Here is a 7933-nt window from a genome sequence, read left to right on the forward strand (position 1 = left end):
TAGACGGATCAAAGTCGTTACCAATAATGTGAATGGAGCAGACGCGGGATGAGGTGGGACACCACAGTTTGTGTGAATAGATTAGGTGATGTCTTGCACGTTTTGGTAAGACTGATGATTTTGTTCCATTTTTTGGAAAGGTAACAAGACAGAGACAGCATTTTTTGTGTGAAGATGATCCATTCAAAAATCATGAAGGGTCAGCAACGGCAGGATATGGGACGGGGAGTCGTCTTCTTCCTCTATTTCCTGGTACTGCTCGGGTTCAGGTTCAGGCTGATTTTTGTTCCGAAGATACTTCATGTAGCACTTCTGGCAAATAAATGCTTGTTCCTTTGCTGACATCAATCCTTGTTGCACCAGCGTATCTAGGAGCCATTTATATTGTGAACTATTTACATTGCGTGCACTTCTGTTCTTATTGCCACTACGTTTCTTGAAGTACACTTGACACTCTTCTCCAACACATTTACCCTCCATCTTGAAACAATAACGATTGGTTTATGAAGCGTCGATAAAGTAACAAAATAGCAAGCCACCGATGATTGCTGTAAACAGCTAATACTTAGTAGTTTGGTACAATTATGCGAAAATGTGTGATAAATAACGAACAACTAATTACACAAAATAACAAGACAATATAATAAATCACATTCAATACCTCCAAGAAGCGCAGAATTGATTGATTACTTAGAACAAAATAAAGTATTTCATATGGATAATCTATCTATTCGATGTGGCGTGGTCGGCAGGCACAAAGAAAGTGAGACAAGTCAGGGTCCCAACCCTGACAGAGCCACAACGCTTTAGAGAAGGGACAATAAAACAAGGAAATTGAGACAAGAATAGCTAGCGTCGAGTGAATGATTTCGTAAACGTATAGACAAAGACAAGAAGATACGGATAAATGTACAAGGCCACACGATCAGAAAATTCAGAAGAGGACAGCTTGAGATAGAACAGTATTCATGTATCAGGGTGTCCTCAGTTATTAGCTGATTTTTGGTACACATATGAAACAAGTAAAGCTCTATCCGATTGTCTGATGGAAATTTGCATCCAAAACTATATAACGGGAGAAAATTGCAAATTTATGGCATTTTTCTTCAAAATTGTGTCTCTGCAAGTGCATTTTCATCCGAGAATATTTTTTTTTATGTTTTATGAATAAACACGATGTTTTGGAAATAACCTTCTTTTATTTACGAACTTATGTCTTCGATGCTGAAATTGACAACTTTATAAAAATACATTTTCACTGAAATTATGAAATCTGGGTGTCGGAAAGGTGTAAAATTATTTTTCGGAAAAGAAAAAAACAGTAGTTGAGCTAGATAAGAAATTATACGGGGGCAGGTTCCTATGGAGAATTAACATTACTGGAAACAGGCTCTTTCTAATTGGAAAGTTCTTTAGATATATTTCACCATGAGTAGAGGACGTTAAAATTAGTGGCAAATTCAAGATATAGTTGATAGGGAAAAATCAAACGGCCAGACTTGACATATTAAAGAGACATAGATAGTAGATCATCCAAAGAGAGAAAAACATGAGAGTAATAATTGAGAGAAAAAATACAGAAATTTGCAGAAAATGTCAATCCTACATTTATCATGTATGATTAAAGTTACTGACACCTCACATTGTATTCATCTTAACAAAACGATCATAGTAGATACAACTCCCAGGGTAAGTTTACATGAGATTACTAAAATATCCATATAAAAACTTCATCTTTTTTAACTTTCCATTTAATGCATCATCGTAAATGCAAGCTCCAGTTTGTGTACATGTAGTTATTTGCAAGGATATTTCAATCAAAAGATGCATTTCGTATGTCAAAATTATAACAGAAAACAAGCGCATGAATTAAGCCAGCGGAATACATTATACAAAGAAGTTTTAAAGATTGTACTTTCCAATAACGGTTATCTATAGCATCGCTATCTATCTAGGTCATGAAGTGGTATCATGTCCTTTTTTGTCGATACTGACATTCGTGAAATAAATGTCCATTAGCAGCATTTCGTATCTTTGGATTGATTTGGTTGGTAGTGGAGATAAAATGTAATACTTAGGTAAGGAATGTGACGCTCGTTTCTAAGATTCCGAAACAAGATGCATGAAAATTGTGCAGATGGAACAATGTTTTACATATTTTTTATATATACGTTATATATCTATTGATAATGGTTTAAATATTAAGGGAGAATATTAGTTTAGTTATCTATGTTGCGAATATTAAATAAATAACATAAGTTCAAAGACAATACAATTCAAGTTAAGAACTAAATTAATTTTATCCTTTAACAGAGATAACTAGCAGATACATATCCTCACCTCTTACGTACAATAAGCAAAGTAAATGGTCATACAAAACACAACGTGGCGCAATTTTACAAAGGCAAAACAAAATTAAGACGTCCGTTTACAACATAGTGTCATGCCAAGGGAGTGCTTGTCTCGAGTCCCCTTCCCTTTTCCGTGATGTAAATGACGATTTATTTTTCTAAGTGCTGCGTCATCGGTAAAAGTGAAAACCGTTCCTTTTATAGAAACCAAAGATAATATGTCGAAGGTCTAGTTTGGTCTATGCAATTATATACGTTTCCAGTATAAACGGCACAGCATGATCACGTGATAGAATGGTTTTGTATTCTTTTGTTATAGTGGAAGGGGTTACAATAACGTGAACAAGCCATTTATTAATATTTGCCAGACAGTTATTTCAGCTATGACAAGAGATACTGATCGGCGGATTTACGTTTGTGTGTGGTAGAGAAAATGTTGAACACACAAAGTAATTTTAACAGATATAAATATACTAAAAGGATAAAGAAACGCAGGGTGAACTTTAAACCAGAAATTAAGTATGATATCGGGCTTCATTTAAAACGAAATTTTGTATACTTAGAGATAAATGAAAGCTGAAAATTTTCCAAAGTCTGTATTTTGCATCTGACAATTGGTTTAGAGGTACTAACGATTAAATTGAATGGACCCATAGGATTTTGAAATTGAATTTGAACTGAGTTATCAATATCTTGTGTTTCCGCCGCTTTGCTGTAGTCACGGCCCTTATTCTTCTGGTCATAGAGTTCATGAGAACGTTAATCCGTCTTATGGGGATGTTGTCCCGCTCTTCAATCAGAGCTCTGGTCAAGTGCTGTCGAGTAGCAGGGGTGGCTGGCGCTTTCGAACCTGTCTATCCAACTGGTCCCAAAGATGCTCGATCGGGGACAAATCAGGGCTATATGGCGGCCAATCTAGTGGTTGAATGTTGTTGTTGGCCAAAAAGACTTCGCAAATCCTTGCTACGTGGGGCCTAGCATTATCCTGCTGGAGGGTTAGATTATGCTGCTGTAAGAAAGGGATAACATGGGGTCGGAGGATCTCATCTCTATACTTAGCTGCTGTTAAATTGCCATCAATAACAACCAATTGTGATTTTAACCCGTGTGAGATTCCTTCCCACACCATTACTGAACCGCCCCCAAACCTATCCCTCTCTACAACGCAAGCGTCCGTAAAACGTTCGCCACGACGTCGGTAGATACGTTGACGGCCGTCTGATCGATAAAGACAGAATCGAGACTCGTCCGTGAAGAAAACTTGTTTCCACTGCCTCAGTGGAAACCGTCGTGGAGCATGTGCAGCGACCCAGGCCATACGACGCTGACGTCGAGCAGGGGTAAGATGTGGACCTACGTAGGGGCGACGTGCTCTTACACCAATTTCTCGTAATCGATTCCTTACAATTTTTGAACTTATAGGACGCCCATGATTTCCACGAACATTAAGTGCACTCTCAACGGCAGTAAGGCGCCGATTACGCACATGAGAGACAACGATATAGCGATCCTGACGTCGTGACGTTACGCGCGGACGACCTGACCTAGGTCGATCGGCCAATCGCCCAGTTTCCCGAAGACGTCTTACAAGACGTTCTATGATAGAAACATTAACACCAAAGTGCCTAGCAACCTGATTTTGCAGCTGTCCTTACATCAGCATCTGAATGGCCTGACCCCTCTGAACTTCTGTGAGTCGTGCCATTCTTAAAACGAATCAAATTCTCAATTAATTTTAGGGAAGCAGTTGGTCTGTATAAACACTAACGAAGAGTGACTTGACCAACGCTGCATGAGACCAGAACAACACGGTGCACGTGATTCTTGTTTTTACCTTCCTCCATTTACCAGAGCTGCGCACTGTACCGTAACTAAATTATCGATACATGACAAGGTGTAATATGATCTAATTACTCAATCCACAAAGTTTCACTTTATTTGGAGAACGCGTTTTAAAATATCGGAATAAATATTACCCTGCGTTTCTTTATCCTTTCAGTATAAATACAGAGAGAGAGAGAGAGAGAGAGAGAGAGAGAGAGAGAGAGAGAGAGAGAGAGAGAGAGAGAGAGAGAGAGAGAGAGAGAGAGAGAGAGAGAGAGAGAGAGAATCAAATCCCTATTTTAGGTTTTAGCAAATAAGAGATATTATAATCTTTGCTCAAATTTGGATCGCCATATATGAGTAAATCTAAATTAAATTCTCAAAGAGAGAGTTGAGAGTGCAACTGTCTAAATATATTTCGATTCTAAATGTATAGGGGATAAACACAAAAATAGTAATAAAAGTCTTCACATGGGTGGCTGCATCTACATTCAGCTGTACTACATTTTGCTGTTAAAAGTCCGTAATTAAGAGATCTGGCTAAATTTCTCAAACGGAAATGAAGTATGTTTAAATTACGTAAATCTGATACCTATAAGTATTGGTTATGTATTATTTCTGTCTTACTGGTAATTGATATAAATGAATTGAGAGAGAAATATCTATGCCATACCGCGTTTTGATTGTTGATGAGAAAAAGAATGGCACACGCGTAAGAGATACACTGAAGGACTTGTGATTGGAAGCCACGTGAGAATTAGAAGATTTATGTTAAGATTAAATTTCACATCTCCAAAAATTAACGATTTAATTGCTTCATTATTTTTTTAATGTAATTTCCCTTTTCAGTGAGAATAAGATACAAAAAAAAAAAAAAAAAAAGATGTCAATTGAGGTTTCGATCAAAGTCCTTTTGAATTCGAGAGCGGAGAGCATAACACTGTGCTATCGTTACGTTACATGTGATGAATTGAAAATTTAGAAATCTTATTAAGTATGTAGTTTTCCCAAAACGACAGATAACCTGTTTTACACTGTAAGATGACGCCTGCAGTATGTGTTTCACATTTTCTATGGATTATGTGTACAAAAGCTCATCTTGGAATCAAACAATGATTACTGGTTAGTTATATATGATTCAATGAAAACTAAACAAGTTCATTGTAACATTTTACTGCGTTGTGATGATAAAACCTTGAACAATAAGTCTGCTTTCACGATATTCCAATCACCAGCAAATTAAAATCGAATTCATCTAGTCCGTGTTGATTACATACATAAAAGTAGATCTTGATCAAGAGTAAATCGGAAATATCGGGAATATCCAATTTGCATATTTAAATAACTAATTTAAATATCTGGTCAAATTTGGACATGTCTACGTTTAATTTCTCCCCTTTTAAAGCACGGAAATGCCCACCAATCTCTTTTTGGTGCATTTCTTATATTGGTGTCATGACGTCATCTATGTGGTTTTAGAGTCATTTGCATACATGGTACTGTTTCACTTAAAATTCAATGTAGCGAATAAAATCAACCTGTAAGGAGGTATTCATGTTTAAAATAACCAACTACGTAGCAATATTTTCGGGACCAAGCTGAAATATGGTGAGATTTTGAAGCTATTAGGCTCTGGTGTTGCGGATCCCTTTCATATACGTTCTATATACGTTACCTATCCGGTGATACCCAATGATACCATGTGAAAACAATGAAATAAAATCAGTTAAGCAGGGGTGAAGACCGAAATTTATTACCAAAATTTACAAAATGCAATGTCCGACTTCAGTTCACTTTCTGATTTCATTGGTATTCTGAAATGAGTGCATTTGTAATGAATAGATTTGAAACACCGCGTTTAAGATTTGTTCCGTTGTATATATACAGAATACAAGAGCGTGTTTAACACGTCTTCGAAAAGAAGTCAAGTGTGATTTTCCTTTCAAGCATGGGTTGTCACATGAACAAAGCTCCCTAAAAGATTGTTACGCGTAAGCCTATTCCCAATCTCTTCTAAAAATGCGACCGTGCTGTACGGTGTAACGGGGTTTTATACGCTGTTAGGTTTCCTTGTGAGCGCACTTTAACCGTGTCTTTATTTCGTGGTATTTATGAATGAATTTCCGTTATTGTCTGTTCGAAAAGTTAATCTATATGAGATGTGTAATTGCAAAAGGTTCTGTCTTTAAATTCGTTTATATAGCTTGTAATCAATTAGTGTAAATTGCATCCTGACGATATGATGTATGATCTAGGGCCCCTTAGTATGAATGGCAAGGTTATATAATTCAGATCGGTGTTATAGACATGTTCAACATAACCTCGAGAAATAGGCAATCATGACAGGTATCTGTTTTCAGCTAATACAAATAGAGAGAGAAAGTATATATCCAGAACAAAATGAGAGCAATTTTATAGAGAGAGATGAGAGAGAGAGAGAGAGAGAGAGAGAGAGAGAGAGAGAGAGAGAGAGAGAGAGAGAGAGAGAGAGAGAGAGAGAGAGAGAGAGAGAGAGAGAGAGAGAGAGAGAGAGAGAGAGAGAGAGAGAGAGAGAGAGAGAGAGAGAGAGAGAGAGAGAGAGAGAGAGAGAGAGAGAGAGAGAGAGAGAGTCACATTCAATCAAATCCCTATTTTGCGGTTTTCTTTTTTTTGCAATTAAGAGATATTATCATCTTTACTTAATTTCGGATCGCTATATATGAGTAAATCTAAATTAAATTCTTAAAGAGACTTTGTAACTGTCTAGATATATTTCGATTCTAAATGTATAGGGGATAACACAAAAACAGTAATAAAACTTCACATGGGTGGCTGCATCTACATTCAGCTGTACTACATTTCACTAAAAAAAGTCCGTAATCAAGAGATCTGGCTGGATTTCTCAAACGGAAATGAAGTACGTAAATCTGATACCTAAGAGTATTGGTTATGTATTATTTCTGTCTTACTGATAATTGATATAAATGAATTGAGGGAAGGATAGTTCCTTATAGAAATATCTATGCCATACCACGTTTTGGTTGTTGACGAGAAAAAGAATGTCGCACGCGTAAGAGATACACTGAAGGACTTGTGATTGGAAACCACATGAGAATTAGAAGATTTATGTTAAGATTAAACTTCACATCTCAAACAATCAACGATTTAATTGCTTCATTATTTCTAACGATTTCTAACGAAAAAAAAAATAAATAAATAAAAGTCTTTAAAGTTTCAATATCATGAAATTTCCCTTTTCAATTAGGAAAAAAAACAAAACAAAACAAAAAAGATGTCAATTGAGGTTTCGATCCAAATCCTTTTGGATTCGAGAGCGGAGAGCTTACCACTGTGCTATCGTTACGTTACATATGATGAATTGAAAATTTAGAAATCTTATTAAGTATGTAGTTTTCCCAAATCGACAGATAACCTGTTTTACACTGTAACATGACGCCTGCGGTATATGTTTCACATTTTCTATGGATTATGTGTTATCGTTACAAAAGCTCATCTTGGAATCAAACAATGATTACTGGTTAGTAACATATCATTCAATGAAAACTAAACAAGTTCATTGTAACATTTTACTGTGTTGTGGTAATAAAACCTTGAACAGTAAATGAAAAGGTAATTAGTAAGTCTGCTTTTCTCGATATTCCAATCACCAGCAAATTAAAATCGAATTAATTTAGTCCATGTTGATTACTTACATAAAAAATGGATCTTGATCAAGCGTAAATCTTTGCTTAATTTCGGCATATATGAGTAAATGTAAA

Source organism: Ylistrum balloti, unplaced genomic scaffold (assembly GCF_031769215.1).
Source record: "Ylistrum balloti isolate Yb309-2 unplaced genomic scaffold, AGI_CSIRO_Ybal_v1 Utg370644, whole genome shotgun sequence".
NCBI classification, from domain to species: domain Eukaryota; kingdom Metazoa; phylum Mollusca; class Bivalvia; order Pectinida; family Pectinidae; genus Ylistrum; species Ylistrum balloti.